Source organism: Mustela nivalis, assembly GCF_964662115.1.
Source record: "Mustela nivalis genome assembly, contig: HAP1_SCAFFOLD_631, whole genome shotgun sequence".
NCBI lineage: Eukaryota > Metazoa > Chordata > Mammalia > Carnivora > Mustelidae > Mustela > Mustela nivalis.
The window spans coordinates 223,402-239,775 of NW_028136031.1; the positions used below are offsets into that span (position 1 = coordinate 223,402).

Consider the following 16,374-nt stretch of genomic DNA (forward strand, 5'->3'; position numbering starts at 1 on the left):
GTATAGAGCCATTAGCACTCATGGTGCATGAAGTCTAGGATGTATTTACTTTTCATCAATCTTGGGGACTAGATTTTCCTAGAGGAAGTGCTAAGCATGGGTCTCTCCATTGTTTTCTTTGTGCAATGGGCCTCTGTTTTAGGAGCAGATTCCTGGTGCTCATCACCACGGCTAGCCCTGAGGCCTGCCCCATCACCTCCCCCAGTGGACATGACCACGTGGGCTGGGGGTGCTCCCTGATGAAGCCCCAGTGGTCCTGTGGCCCCCAGATCCTCTGCTGAATGCAGGAGGGCATGAGAGAGGGAGGGGGAGAAGGGAGGGAAAGGAGATGGAGCGGGACAACAGGGAGGGGGAGAGGAGGAAGGCAGGGGAGGGGGAGGCCGAGATGGGAGGGGGCAGCGAGGGGGAGGGCGGAAGTGGAGAGGAGGAGGATGGTAGGGTGGGGAGGAGGAGGCTTGAGAGGGAGAGAGGAGCACAAGGGAGGAGTGTCAGAGGGAGGGAGGGAGCATGAGAGGGAGGGGGGCAGGGTGGGTGATGCAGTGGGGAATGGGGTGGAGGGGAAGGAGCAGGGGGTGGGGGGATGATGAATGGGAGGGTGAGTAAGTGGGGGGGGAGGGAAACCCCGAAGCCAGGTGCACACATCAGGAACCATTATTTAGGGTGAGGTCGGAGGCATCACAGCCCGGGCCCGGGATGGTGGCACTGGGCACGTCCATCTGTCCTCTCAGTGCTGTGCTTCCTTCTCCTTGGCCCTTTGTCACCCTGGATCCTCTCCACTTCCTCAACAACTCCGATGTTCCCAGGAGCAGGGTGGCAGGAGGGGGTCCCAGGAGGTGCTTTCTAGATCTCGTGCCCCCGATGACTCTGGGACAGTAGCTACAGGACATTCTGCCATAAGGACTGGGACTGAGGATCCCACCATGTCCTAGGGCGTTAGTGCTGTTCCATTCCCGGTCTTTCCCCCACCATTGTGCTGAACACTCCCGATGGTACATCCGTGAAAGACCGCGCCAGAGTGGCCGGGGGTGAGTGCCAGGCCAGGCACGGCTAGGTGTGGCTGCACCTGCTGCCCAGAATAGGTGCTGCTCACTGTTCCCAGTCACCCTTCTCTCCAGGGGACCTGCATCGACCTCCCGATCTTCACCTTCTCCCCAGGGAGAGAGAAAGCAGCTCAGGGGTGCAAGCATCTGGGCTGGAAGAGAAATGGCCAGGTAGGGCTTTGGGTTCAGGGTCTCCTTTGGGGAAGGAGATATCCTGCAGCAATGTTCTGTCATGTGGTGGGTAAACGCTGGGAGTGTAATTATACTCATGACGCGTTTAATTGAAAACAAGTATTTTATTTTTAAAACGAATGATAAATAGTATACAGAACATGTAAAGACAAAATCAAAATCAGTATGTAGCAGAAAAGAAAAATGTACACGTCGGGCACAAAACGTTCCTGCAGGTTGCCAGGGTCGGGGGATAGAACAAAGAGTAACTGTTTGTGGAGCAAGGCTGTGGGCACCAGAAGGGGCTCTGGGCGCTCCTCAGGAGGAGGAGGAGGGGGAGGAGCAGGGGCAGATTCCAGAGCAGAGGCACAGATGTTGTCATGGGCAGGATCCATAGCAAAGGCAGGCCCCGCGACAGGGGCAGACCCCAGCTCTTCCCAGACAGAGTCAGCCTCGCTGAGGGCAGGTGCCCAGTCACCTGCTGGCTCCGGGTCTCCTCCTGAAGTCCCTGCAGGCACCATCCCCGCCTCTGGAGCTGTGGATGCAGGTGGGGCCAGCTCTGGCTCCTCTGACGGGGCAGCTATGACAGGAGGAAAGCGCACCGGCATGCCTGTCTCTCCATGTGCTTTTGCAGAGACAGAGCTCAGCCCAGGGCCTCCCGGAGAAGCGGCAGCCACGGAGGAACCCTCACCGGGACATCTCCCTGACTGCGGTCCGCCCGCTGCGAGCTCTGAGCCCAGACATGGCTCCTGGCCCCACACCAGCCTCTGGGGTCTCCTGCCCTTGGGACCCGGCACCGACCCACCCGCAGACACCCACGTGCCCCAGCCCCGGCCTTCTCACCCTCAGGCTCGGCCTGCATGGGCTCCGGCTCCTGGACCACGCGGTGGTGTAGGCACGCGGCCAGTGTCAGCGGCCTTCCCCCGGAGTCCCCAGTCCCTGCTTCTGCAGAGCCCGGTACGGTCACTCTCCTGGTCAGGGAGATGGAGCGGGTGTCCGCCAGCCTCCTTCCTATTTCATCGTCACTAGTGCTCTGCACAGACAGACCCCGGGAGCCAGCCCCGACCGTTAGAGCCCTGCCCAGCCGTCCTCACTGTCTTCCTGCCCACCCCCCTGCCGCTCCCAGATCAGACCCAGACGGTGTGTGCACAGCGCCACACCTGGGACAGGGACCCATACCTGCAGGACACGGGATGCACCCTGGGGGGAAGCTACTGTCCCTACTCTCACAGGAGGCAGCCTCCCACGCCCACAACCCACCCAGCCAGCCTCGACCTGGGTGTGAACATGAACTGCCCACCGGGCATCTGACCCCTTGTCAGCCTGTTCTTGAATGGGGTGGGCGCACCTCACTAGAGCCTTTACACACACACACACACACACACACACACACACACACACACTCAAGCATGGGGAGGGACCTAGCACTGCACAGGTTGAATCAGAGCATGTGGGTCTGGGGGCTGGCTCTGGGCCTCATGGTGTTACCTTTCTCTTCTTTTGGCCAAATGGCCAGAGCCATCGGGGAGCCTTAAGACAACATCCCCAGTGAGGGAAAGCATGTGCAGGGCATGATTTCTTCAGCTTGCAACCTCCACATGTAGGAACACAACAGAACATGTTGCTTATTCAAAGATCCGCAACAAAATGAGCTGGGCAGGGGGCTGTCTCTGTGTGTGGGTGCCTGGTTACCTGGGTCCCCAATTGTGTTGGGCTCTATTGTGAGGAAAGTGAGGTCACCACTGCCTGGGGTCTGCTTACCAACCACTTCCTCCCACACAAGAGCCCCGCCCAGTGGGTCCCCCTCCCCCGCGTGCTCAATGCTCACCCTCTGCTCCATGCCCAGTCCATACAGTGACAGCCACACAGCCCACCCACAGCACCTGCGAGGCCTCGGGGCAGCCAGTGTCCCCACTGTGAGGATACAGGGCTGGGTTCGGACTGGGTTCCTGCTCGTGCCCAGGCCTATGAGCCTGGACAGACCCTGTGCTTCTCAGGGCCTCCCCGGCTCCCCGCCTGCCCAGTGGGGGCTTCTGGCTTCTACTCTTAGGGACGCATTCAGGGGTAGGACCTCCAAATATGTTCTGTACCTGCTCTCACAGGAGGCTTGTACGCACCCGTGGGAATGCAGGGATGAGCGGGGGCTGGGCGGGGCATAGAACACAGCTCAGAGGGGCCTGGATCTGCTCTGGGGTCCAGGCAAAGCCACCCTCCTCCTGCCTGTCTCCCAGCCCTGTGGGAAGGTTGCAGTGAACTGATTCCGACCTTGTCCTCTCGACCTGTCTCCCCTCCCCATGCTATGGATCTGGGTTCTTGCCAGGGGTCCTGATGCCCCTGTCCCACGGCTCGGCTCTCTCTGACTTCTTTTTCCTTGCCTTCTTGTCACCCACCTCACTCCCAGGATGTCTTCCCATCTGACTTCCCAGACTTCCAGGGAGGGACTCCCATTCAGTTTAGGCTCAGGTCCCAGGGCCTCTTCGGCACCCATGTGCTGGGCAGTCCCCACAGTGGTTCTTGGCAATACCCGAATCCTGGTCCCACATCCCTGTGGAATTCTCTGCCCTCCGGGGGGATGGCCTGTGTGACGGCGCTCTCAGGACTAGACTAGGGTGAAATCATGGGCTATTGTTCCCAAGCCAGTTGAAGAAAGTCTTTGACTTCTCCTGGTTCCCTCTCTTGTGTTCTTTCTCTTGTCTCTGCCTTCTCTGTGTGTCTCCCTCCGTCTCTCTCCCAAGAACAGGATCTGGGAGTTCTGTGGGTGATGTAAGAAACCTCAGAAGCCTCCCTTGTCCCTGTTTCCCTCTCCTGTCGTGTGCTTCGTTCCTTCCTAAGGCCTCCTCACCCTGACCAGAGCCCTGACTCTGGAACCTCTTCCAAATGGGGACACTGAGCCTGCAGTGGGGGCGGTTCCTGAGCTTGGTCCCCAGACCAGCGGTTCAGTGCTCTGCCACATTCTGCCAAGCCAGGTCATCAGGCGGCCGAGTCCCCAGGCTGTCCTGTGCTCAGAAGGACCTCCAGGGAGTACAAAACATTTTCCCAGGACTGGGAGTACAGTGGGTCAGGGATGGAGACCCAAGGCCAACAGACTTTTCTACAAGCCTGCGGGACCCTAGGACATGCCATCTCTGCAGCCCAATTGACAGAAGAGTAAACTGAGGCCCTTTGTGCTGAAGCCCCATCTGGACTTGGGCATGGGGGCATTATCTCTTCCTACTTCCAGTGGCCCAGGTGGTGATGGACGCCAGAACCCAGACCCTTCTCCCAGTGCCCTGGCACCCCCCTGGCCCTTTAGGGAACCCCCGACCATCAATCTGGCCTGTCTCCCCTCCCCATGCTATGGATCTGGGTTCTTGCCAGGGGTCCTGATGCCCCTGTCCCACGGCTCGGCTCTCTCTGACTTCTTTTTCCTTGCCTTCTTGTCACCCACCTCACTCCCAGGATGTCTTCCCATCTGATCCCCATCTGGTCAGTCTGAGTGGTGTGTGTGTGTGTGTGTGTCCGTGCAGGTGTACATTTCTCCACCTGTCTGGGGATGTTGAAGTTCATGTCCCCACATGGGACAGGGTGGGTAGCTATCCTCAAGAATCTGTGGGGCTCTCACCCCCAATGCAAACCCAATGGGGGCTGGTTGGGGCTGCCATGGCTGGAGAGCATCCGCTCCTTGGACTCTTTACCCCTCATTTGTCCTAGGCATGTCCCTGCCTCTCTTGACCCCACGTTCCCAACTCTCCCTAAGGGCTGGACATGGAAATGCTTGAACTTGGTCACTCCTCCAGGGGTAGGTGGAGGACAGGTGCACCAGGCCTCCCTCCCGAGAGGGCCAGTTGAGCACAGGGGCCCTGCACACAGTACCTGTACCATGAGCCAGCCCTGCTGTGCACATGAAAGAGACCCATGTCCGCACCTGACCGGGCCCCCACATTTCCTCATCACCACCAGCTCTGTGGCCCCAAAGTCCTCTGAGCGCCCGAATCATGCTCATCCTGGGCAGTAAGGCTCCGTGTACAAGGTCAAGGTACAAGACATCTGGGTATGCAAAGGTCACTGAATATCCCCCATCCAGGGGCCAGAAATGCATACTCAGTCCCAGGGTCCAGCTAAGTGCAGGCCTGTCCGCAGCCAGTCTTCCCTCCAGCCCCAGGAAATCCAGGCGCTCTGGGAGGCTGCAAACTCATTACAAGCTAGAGCCAAGCCAGCCCTATGGGGCCTGGTTTCGGGTCCTGGAGCCCCACAGTGAGGAAAGCTGATGCGGGACCGGAGCTGGGAGAGGACAGGGGGACTGTCCCTTGGGGCTATGGCTCCCTATTCCCGCAGACTCTGTTGTGTGCTGGCCCCTAGGGCACCCAAACGCCAGCTCCCAGGTAGGCTTTGGGGAGGGAGACCAGAGTGTGGCTCGTACTATGTCATACGTGTCTCTCTATCCTATAGCTACAGCCTGGCCCACCAGCTGCACTCCATCTCTGGCAGTGCAGCAACACTGAGTGGGCCAATTGCTGTCCATACATGTACACGGACAACATGCTAAGGAAGCACCAGAGGTGATCCTGGGTAAAGGGCCTCTGGCCAGCGGGACTGGTGGCTTCAGCACCCTCCAGCAGGCCCCCTTTCCCTGGATGGGAATCCTCCTGGCCTCTCTGTCCTCAGAGCTCCCTTCCTGCTGGTTTCAGGCCCATGGAAGGGACTGTGGTGTGTCTTAGAAGGCTCCACCCCAGCCTCCCTCCTGCACACATCTCTGCTCCCCCAGAAGCAGGGGCTGCTGCTCCCACATGCCCTACACAAGGCTGGTTTAAGGCACTCGTTCTCTCCAAGGCCCAGCTCCTCTGGCTCTGTCACATACATGGTGGCCATGGCTGCCTGGCTGGGCCAGAAGTCCCAGGAAAGCTCTCCTTCCCCAGGATTAGGGTTCATATTCATGGCCAGAGAAAGAAATCCCATCTGTCCTCTGCCAGAGAAGGTGAATTCCTAGGCCGTTTGGCCCTCAGGTGCCTGAGGACATGGGTGTCCCCTGGAGAGAACGGTGATGGGAGGCCCATCTGGGTGAGCAGCGCCCAGCCCAGGCCGCAGGTGCACCCATCTCCTAGCCATGCTCGTACTCAGACTCACCCCAGGAAACTCTGGCATGATTTTTCACAGATGTATTTTCAGGAGTGTTCGCCACTGTCCCCAGCAGTGCGGGAGAGAGAAGGGAATGCACCCATACTAATGCCCAAGGAGATGGGGGTGTGTGTGTGTGATCAGTCAGTTAAGCCGCTGAATCTTGATTTTGGCTCAGGATGTGATCTCATGGTGAGGGACTGAGCCCCATGTAGGGTCTGTGTTCAGTGCAGTGTGAGCTCACAGTTCTCTCTTCCCCCCTCCTGCCTCTCCCACCAGTCTCGTGCCACACGGTCGCTCTCTCTAAAATAAATTAATGAAGTCTTTATAAAAATGGAATCATACAGAGTGTACTTTTAAAAAATCATAAGGAATCCTATCATTGATTTTGCCATTTTAAACATTTTCAGTATAAAGTCCGGTTTTGTTAAGTATATTTACACTGCTGTGAAACGTGTCTTGAGAATATTTCATCTTGCACATCTGAAATTCTGTACCCATTATTATATGCTTTTCATGTAGAAAGCATTTTTATTTATTTATTATGTTCAGTTAGGCATCATCCAGTACAACTTTTGTTTTTGATGTAATGTTCAATGATTCATTAGTTGCATGTAACGCCCAGTGCTAATCACAACACGTGCCCTCCTTAATACCTATCACCCTGTTACCCCGTCCTACTCCCGTCTGTAGCCCTCACTTTGGTGCCCAGAGTCCAGACTCTCTCATGGTTTGTCTCCCTCTCTGATTTCTTCCCATTCATTTCCCCCTCCCTTCCCCTGTGGTCCTCCACACTATTTCTTACATTCCACATATGAACAAAACCCTCTCCGCCTGACTTATTTCATTCAGCATAATCCCCTCCAGTTCCATCCATGTCAGGGCAAATGGTAGGTATTCATCCTTTCTAATGGCTGAGGAATATTCCATTGTATAGATGAACTACATCTTCTTTACCCACTCATGTGTTGAAGGTCATCTTGACTCCTTCCATAGTTTGGCTATTGTGGACATTGCTGCTGTGAACATTGGGGAGCAGGTGTCCCTCCTTTTCACTATGTGTGTGTCTTTGGGGTAAATACCCAGTAGTGAAGTTGCTGGGTAGAAGGGTAATTCTATTTTTCACATCTTGAGGGACCTCCATACTGTTTGTCAGAGTGGCTGCACCAGCTTGCTCTCATCCTCGCCAACATCTGTCATTTCCTGACGTGTTCATTTTTGGCCATTCTAACTGGTGGAAGGTGGTATCTTGTTGTGGCTTTGACTTGTATTTCCCTGAGGCAAGTGATGTTGAACATTTTGTCATGTGTCTGTTAGCTGTTTGCATGTCTTGGAGAAATGTCTGTTCATGTCTCTGCCCATTTCTTGATGGGGTTATTTGTTTTTTCGGTGTGGAGTTTGAGAAGTTCTTTATAGATCTTGGATATCAGCCCTTTCTATGACATGTCATTTGCAAACATCTTCTCCCATTCCGTGGGTTGCCTCTTTATTTTGTTGACTGTTTCCTTTGATGTGCAGAAGCTTTTTATCTTACTGAAGTCCCAATAGTGCATTTTTGCTTCTGTTTCCCTTGCCTTTGGTGATGTGTCTAGGAAGAAGTTGCTGTGGCTGGTCCAAGAGGTGACTGCCTATGTTCTTCTCTCGGATTTTGATAGATTCCTGTCTCACATTGAGGTCTTTCATCCATTTTGAGTTTGTAAGAGAATGGTTGAGTTTCCATCCTCTGCATGTGGCTGTCCAATTTTCCCAGCACCATCAATTGGAGAGACTGTCTTTTTCCATTGGGTATTCATTCCTGCTTTGTCAAAGATGAGTTGACCATAGAGTTGAGGGTCCATTTCTGCGGTCTCTATTCTTTTACATCGATCTACGTGTCTGTTTTTGTGCAAATACCATGCTGTCACAGTTTTGTAATATAGTTTGAGGTCAGGCATTGTGATGCCCCCAGCTTTGGTTTTCTTGATCAACCTTTCCTTGGATGTATGGGGCCTTTTCTGGTTCCATACAAGTTTTAGGATTGTTCCAATTCTATGGAAAAAATGCCCATGGTATTTTAATAGGGAGGGCATTGAATGTGTAGATTTCTCTGGGCAGCACAGACATTTTAGCCATGTTTATTTTTCAGATCCACGAGCATGGAATAGTTTTCCATCTTTTTGTGTCTTTCTCCTTTTCTTTCATAAATGTTCTGTAGTTTCTAGAGTATAGATCCTTAACCTTTTGGTTAGGGTTATTTGAAGTTATCTTACAGTTATTTGAAGTTATCTTACAGTTTTGGGTGCTATTTTAAGTGGAATTGATTCCCTAATTTCTCTTTCTGTAGTTAAATTGCTAGTGTATAGAAAAGCAACTGACTTCTGTGCATTGGTTTCATATCCTGCCACAATACTGAACTGTTTATGAGTTCTAGTAATTTGGTGGTGGAGTATTTTGCATTTTCCACATAAAGTATCATGGCATCTGTGAAGAGGCAGAATTTGACTTCTTTGCCAATTTGAATGCCTTTTATTTCTTTTCGTAGTCTGATTACTGATGCTGGGACTTCCAGTACTATGTTGAACAATATTGGTGAGAGTGGGCTTCCCTCTTGTGTTTCTGACCTGAAGGAAAGAGCTCTCAGCTCTTCCCCATTGAGAATGGTATTCACTGTGAGCTTTTCATAGATGGTTATGAAACTGAGGACTGTCTCCTCTATCTCTATACTCTGAAGACTTTTAATCAGGAAAGGGGCTGTATTTTGTCAAGTGCTTTTTCTGCATCAATTGAGAGGATGCTATGGTTCTTGTCTTCTCTTTCATTAATGTGCTCTATCGTGTCGATTGATTTGCGAAAGTTGAACCACCCTGACATGTAAGGAATAAATTCCACCTGGTCGCAATGGATAATCCTTTTTATGTACTGTTGGATCCTATTGGCTAGGATCTTGTTGAGTATTTTGGCAATCATGTTCGTCAGGGATATTGCTCTGTAATCCTCCCTTTTGATGGGGTCTTTGCCTGGTTTTGGTCTCATAGAACGAGTCTGGAAATCTTTCCTCTGTTTCTATTTTTTGAAAGGGCTTCAGAGAAATAGGTATTATTTCTTCTTTGAATGACAGCCTTGCTGGATAAGGCATCCTTGGCTGCATGTTCTTCTCACTGAGTATCCTGAATATGTCTTCCTAGCCCTTTCTGGCTTGTCAGGTCTCTGAGAACAAGTCTGACATTATTCTGATGTTCCTCCTTCCATACGTAAGAAGCCTCTTCCCGTGGCTGCTTTCTGGATTGCTTTCCTGGTTCTAAGATGTGCAAGTTTTCCATTTTGAATTCTCATAGTATATTTATAGAAGATTTTGTATTTTCTATGTGCACCCTCATATTATCTGTGAATAGCCATAATTACCCCCTCAATTCTTACTCTTTTTGTTTCTCTTGCCTTATAACACTGGATAGATGCTCCAGTGCAATGTTAACTTATGTAGTATTGTTTGAAGATTTTAATATACCTTTCTCCATATCTGATAGAAGAAGCAAATGAAACATTGGTAACAAATGTAACCTAGTTGACATATCTGGAACATTACATGTTAAGTAGAGAATACATTCTTTTCCAGTGGTCCTAGGATATTGTCCCAAGTAGATGAAATGTTGGGCCATGAATCAAGTCTACACGTTTTAAAACCTGAAACTAAGTAGACTGGATTTTTAGACCACAGGGGAATTGAGACATAGTCATAAGGAAAGAAAAACAGGAATTCCCTCAATGTTTAAAAATTAAATTTGCTACATATCCTAAGGCTCAGACAGGGATCACAAGGGAGATTCTCAACATTTCCTGCATCAGAGCTCACAGACAAGGCCTCGCTATATGTGAAGAGCAGTAAAAGGAGCTAGACAGTTCAGCCTTAATTAAGTCAGGGTTCTGCCTGCCCGAGCCACACGTGGCGGCCTTGACCTGTGGTCCCCCCACACTGCCCTTTGTGGTATCCCTGAGCTAAAAGGGACAACATGGCCATATGGAAATGGGAAGATCCCTGCTCCTAGTGATGATGGTGCCCCCCGCCCACGCTGCCCTTTCTGATGGCCCTGACCTAAGGGGGCAGAATGGCCATACGGAAATGGGAAGCTCCACACCCCTAGTGATGATGGTGCTATTGTCTTGTCCTCACCAGTCCAACAGCATGCTTTCTGAGTGAAATATGACACAATAACAGCTTCTTGACCTTTCTTAAGGTTTGAAAATCATCTCGTGAGTCATGTCTTAGAAATATGGGTTCAACATGTGTTCTTTCTTCAGGAAAAGAAATAGACCCCAATAGTAATCATGGCTTCCTGATCCCCTGCTCTTGAGAGCCATCACGCTGGCTCTTTGTGGAATTCTCTCTCATAAACTTCCAAATATGATGTAAATACTATTGGGCACATTGTGTAGATGGTAAGGCAGGGGCTCAGAGATGATTCAAGTCACAGAGGATTTTAGTGTCAGAAACCCAAGTGAGATCCCCAAACTGACTCCAAATCCCTTTCGTTCCAAACAGTACTATTTCCTTCTTATCTTTGGTCTTCTCAATCTGGAAATAACTCAAGTCTCAGGATTTTCTTGTGTGGTTGGTCCACTGAAATGAATTCAGCTAGCCTTTTCACCTCTGCCCATCATGATCATTAAGAGTGGAGGATTTCTAAGTAAGATACCTAGGCATAGAGACATTGGAATATTTTTCTGACATTTTAAAGTTCCTGAAAGAACTATCTTTATAAAATTGGTTCAGACTCTGGTATGTTCAGAGTGTGCTGTAAGACAGGTCTGAAATACTATTTAAAAATACTCTGCTCAGGGACGCCTGGGTGGCTCAGTTGGTTAAGCAGCTGCCTTCGGCTCAGGTCATGATCCCAGCGTCCTGGGATCGAGTCCCACATCAGGCTCCTTGCTCTGCAGGGAGCCTGCTTCTCCCTCTGACTCTGCCTTCCACTCTGTCTGCCTATGCTCGCTCTCGCTCGCTCTCTCTCTGACAAATAAATAAATAAATAAATAAATAAAAATAAAAATAAAAATACTCTGCTCAGCCTCTTCTACAAAGTGTGCTAATGCTTATAAACATCACTAAACTATTCCCTCGCTTGTGATTACTTAGTTCCTAACCATCGTAGTGTTTATGTGGTATAACTATGACTTACATGAGTCAAAATCTGCATGGGAAAAACTAAGGCAGTGTAGCCAAGCTTTAGGGGGACTTCATGTTTCAGTTAGTGTTGTGACAATGAGCTACTGTTTCATTCTGTAGTATAAGGGAAGGGTGCCAGACATCTCTAAAATGTCGGGATGTTCTCAAATTTTGACTAAGTTATCTGTGTGCTTCAGAGATTCGGGCAGGAAAAAGGGAGGAGTTCTGTGAACACCTCTGTTACCTGTGGAAGGAACTTGGAACAGGGAACCTTCTGTAGGCATCATTTTGACTTCTTGGTAGTATTGTAAAGGTGCTTTTGTCTCAAGGTCCTCTCTTTAGTAGTGCTTAGAATGATAATGGAAATTTTAATCTTTTACCATCCATGGGCCCAGATCCTGGCTCCCAGGGAAGCTATCCTTTAACATTTTACCAAGTTCAAAATGACTGGGCAAAACCTCAGACCATGGGCCCTATTTCTGCCCCAAGCACATGTTGTACATCTGCTTCAAGAAGGAAAAGCTCCCCCCCAAAATGCCATTACAAACATAAAGATAAGAAAAACAGAAGAACCTCTCCTGCTCTCATAAAATTAAAGTCATACTGACTTGCACATACTGGAAACATAAGGAAAAGTCTGTAACTTTATGGAATGTTCTTCCTCATGATTATGTGTAACTATGTAAAACAAAACAGAACAAATATAGAAACCTACCTCAAATGTTCCTTCCCCAGAGCACTCCCTTCCTTGTGAAGAATGTGTCTCCCAGGCAGCTATCTTGACTTGGGTTTGAGTAAAACTCTCTTCCTTTCTTTCTCAAATGTTTAAAAGGGTTCATTCATTTAGTGTCGACAATAACAATATGTTTTCTTTTTAAGCGTAAAATCAGTGTTCCTGGTTCACAATTCCCAACAGCATCGTAGGGCGGTGTTTCTTGTTCATCCTGAAGCTTCCCTGCAGAACAAGCATGTGTATATATATATATATATATATATTCCAGCACAAATGGGCTCATTCTAGAAAGGTGCTCCAAAGGTCTGAGAAGCACTGTCCACTCCATGGGTAAAAAAGGTGAAACTTACCAGAAGAAGGTGAGTCTCCTCCCACCTAGAACATTACTTTCTGGGTCTTAAAATTGCCATGAAAATGTGGGAAACTATTGCATTTCCTAAAGCCCAAGCCTGGGAAGGTCTGAGAGCAGCTGACCTTGTCAGGAGTCAGGAACAGCTCTGCAGGCAGGGCTGGTGCAGGAAGGGAAGGGGGAGGCCTCTGAGGGTGGTCTGCAGGAGAGGGGTCCCCGGAAGGAGCCAGATGTCTGTAAGAGGGGAGGCCATGCCCACGACCCACCCATGTCTGCCTCACTAAGCCTAGTATTAGAGTGAGGAGGCCTCTCCAGAAGCACCTGAAAAAGCAGGGAGGTGCCGATGTAAGGGCGAGTCGCTGGATACAGACAGGTGCAGCACCTAATGGGCTCACGGAACCATCCTCCCTGACCAATCAGTGCATGGCGGTTGAGCTACATCTTCCGTGGGCAGAGCTTGAGCTGCCACAGAAAGCAGACACGGGGAAGGTGAGGGGGCAGGGGAGAGGGCTTGGGTGGGGAGGTCCTGAGTCCTTAAGTTCACGCTGTGTACCCAGGGCTGGAGGGTGCTTCCGCGGGTAGGGTCTTCAAAGGGCGGGTGAAGTGAGTTCATCATGATGACTCGGGTGGAATTTATTTTTCCCTTAAGTCTTTCCGCCCCATATCTGTCAACTGGCCCTATCCCCCAGACCAGTGAACTCCAGGGCGTCCACTCAGCCAAGCTTTTGTGGGATGGGTTGTGGTCATTTCAGGGTTCCCTGTGTTCCCCAGGAAGAGAGCATGTAAAGACAGCACACAGCCCCCAACTTCAGTGGGGTGCCTCTGTCTCCTGGCACAGTGCCAGTAATGGAACTTGAGCAGCCCCCAGGTCAGCAAGTTGTCCCCTGCACGCCCCACCCACAGGTGTGGCGCTAACAAGCCGCAGACCAGTTCCCTAGCTTCAGCATTTTGCTCCCAGTCTGTAGGTTTGGTGGAAATGGGCTGTCAGGGTCCTGCAGGAGGGTCCTCCAGGCTCCTGCCCCCGAGGCACAGTCTTGGCGCTAATAAACCCTGGAGCCCTCCCCCAGCTTGAGCAACTTGCCCCCTCCCCGTTCCAGGAGGTGGTGGTTGGGCTGTCAGGATCCTGCAGGAGCGTCCTCCTGGTGGGGGCCTGGAGGCTAGCGGAAACCAGATCCCACTCAATTTGATGAGGGCCGAAGAATTGGGTGTTTTTTTTGAAGAGTAACTTCACTTCTCCAGAAAGGACGGTGGCATTGTTCAACTTTAGAATGAAGCTAATTACTACGTAAGAAACAAGCATGTGTCTCCCCTCCTCCCAGGGACTGGAGCAGGCGTGCAGGCCTTGGGTCGGGGGTGACTTCTTATCTCCACCTGACAACACTTCCTCACCCTGGCTCCACAAGACCCAATTTTGAACTCAGCATCTGAGTCAGTCATGTGGCTTGTCACCGGACGTCAGCGTTCAGAGAGAGCAGCAGGTACATTGGGAGAAACGTCACATCCATTGTGGGGCGGCAGGTAAAACTTCTCTTTAACCCCAAACCTCCTGGGCTTTTCCCTTGTCTCTAGTGGAGCCACGAAGTCAAACCGAAGCAGCTGTCAGCAATCTAGAGCGGGTGCCAGAGTTCCTGAGTTTCTCTGCAGGGAGAACGGGGCAGGGGGTCCCATTTTCTCTGTTCATTTCTGGCTTACGAAGGTATTTGGAACATCTCTTTGGTAGGCAATCGCTTTGATTAGATAGAAAGGGAAGATGAGATTTCCTGTTCGTGTTTTTAACATGTAATGTGTTCCTTCATCTAATGGTGTTTATTTCATTGGGCTGAGGTTGTGGTGGCATGGCCGGCATCTAGTTAGGTGGCTGTCTGCGTTCAGGTAGAGACTTGGATGATGTCTTGTCATTTGTGTGATGTTTCCTAACTGATTAGTCCTTTCATCAGAAGAGTTACAATTAAGGAATAATTCAAAATTATTCAGAGCAGACTTTTAACATTTAAAAGTTAAACTTGACTTTCTAGTTTCGCTCAATGGATCATCTAAATATTTGGACATGCTGTATTTTCTCTGTAGTCTCATTTCTGCTGGAGCCAGCAGGAGAGTCTTTGGGAGTTCTCCTGGACAGAGGCATGCTGGTGGCTTCAAGGGTCTTGACATGAGGAGCCCTGGGGTGAGTTCTGGAACTGCTTGCCGGGTGCTGGGTGAGTCAGGTTATCGCACAGAGTTTCTGTTTCCTCTTTATGAAATTGCTGGCAGGTATTATCTATGGAAAGCCTTTTTACACAGAAACTGTTAAGCCTAATGAAGGGCAACTAAAAATGACATGATTTGGGCTGTATTATTCTGTAAAAAAATAATTTTAAAACCCCCTGTCATAGGATATGGTATTTCATTGCACAAGGAGCCCTTGGACAGCTGTAGGGAAAGACTCAGATCTCAGAGCACGTTCATGTTCCATTGAAACGTGACTTACAGTTTGCCCAGGGAGGAAGGTAAGTGCAGAGAACCAGGCCAGAAGGGGAAAGGAGGTGTTAACCGTTCAGGAAGGAGCCTCCTGTCTTTCTCCTGAAAGCCTTGGGCCAGTGTAATTTTGGAAGGGGGGGATCCCGGAGCTCTGCGGCAGACAGGGGAGCTCCAGGGCTGGGCAGAGCTGACAGGGGTCCCGGAGGAGAGCGGAGTGCATTCTGCAGGAGGCTGTGGGCAGGGCCGGCTCCCGGGCTGGCTGTGTGTCCCCCGTGTGACAGTTGTGACAGGTCAGGGCAGGGAGCAGGTTCTTGGCTGAGGACAGGTGAGGCGCAGGTGGAGAGCTGGCGGAACACCTGCTTCTGTGCCACCAGCCTCCCCCAACGTGCACAACCTCGTCATCCGTCCCTGTCACTCCAGTTCAGACCTCCCCATGTTGCCAGGCCGAGACACTGGTTTGGGCTTCGTTCTTAGTGTGTGGGTGACGTTTCAAAAGTTAGCTGGTGGAAGTGAGAACATCTGTTCCTCTGTTATTTGCTTCTCTTCTTGCAATCACTGACTGAATCAGTAGTGGAAGGGGCAATCTTTCTGTTTTCATTCCTATTGTAATTAAACAATGGGAAAGCAGTCTTCTGAAATAGTCCAAGAATCCTTTGCGGGGGTTCATGTTTTTCTCTTCCGTGAACCACTTTCTGATATTGGAAATTATTTTTCAAAGTAAAGCAAAGCCTCAGAGCTGTAACAGGGTGCAGTGCCCTTTGTGCACTGCACCCTAAGTTGTTGAGGGAACAGGAAGTGGCTCTCTGTGCTCCCAGCGGATATCTAGCCTTCTCCGTGGGGTCTTGCTCACCTAGTGGCCCATCCTGGGCTCTGAAACTGACCCAGTGAATCATTTGTGACTGGAACTGGGGATTTATGAAGAAAACAGAATGAAACCAGGAAGGTGCCTGTATCCTCTGCACTCGGACAACTCCATGGAGCAATGGAACTCATCCCCCGTGAGGCGTGTCAGGACCCCTGAGGGTGTGTGCTTTGCTTCATGGGAAGAGGTTGTGTCTTCATCCTTATCTGGACCAGAGCCATGTTGTCTGGTTATGGAGACCCAGACCTTTACGTGACCATGTCATTATTCTTCTTGTGATGTTAAGAAAGCAATCCAGACACTGACTTTGGGGTACACGTATCAAAAGGAAAAACACAAGGTCAAATATATATATGAGGGCTGAACTTGTGGTATCTCTCATTAGTACAGGTAATGCAGGGCTGCCTGGGTGAGAAAGAACAAGGCATTCTTTTTTTTTTAAGCTTTTTTTTTTTAAAATAAAAATATAATGTATTATTTGCCCCAGGGGTACAGGTCTGTGAATTGCCAGATTTACACACTTCACAG

The 16,374-nt window shown here is 50.4% G+C and overlaps 2 long non-coding RNA genes across 3 annotated transcripts in view; one reads left to right on the plus strand and one right to left on the minus strand.

Annotated features, from left to right (window-relative positions):
- LOC309857330 overlaps positions 1-16,374 on the plus strand; it is a 74,262-nt gene that overhangs the window by 8,154 nt on the left and 49,734 nt on the right. The gene's annotated exons all lie outside the window — the stretch shown is intronic.
- LOC309857331 overlaps positions 2,015-16,374 on the minus strand; it is a 30,092-nt gene continuing 15,732 nt past the window's right edge. Inside the window, exons 1-3 of one of the 2 annotated variants that reach the window (XR_014307638.1) lie at positions 3,040-3,472; positions 2,700-2,803; positions 2,015-2,244 (exon numbers count right to left, since the gene is read on the minus strand). This is a non-coding gene — a long non-coding RNA (uncharacterized lncRNA). Of the gene's footprint in view, positions 2,245-2,699; positions 2,804-3,039; positions 3,473-16,374 lie in introns of those variants that run through there. The other variant, XR_014307637.1, reaches the window with a different exon arrangement.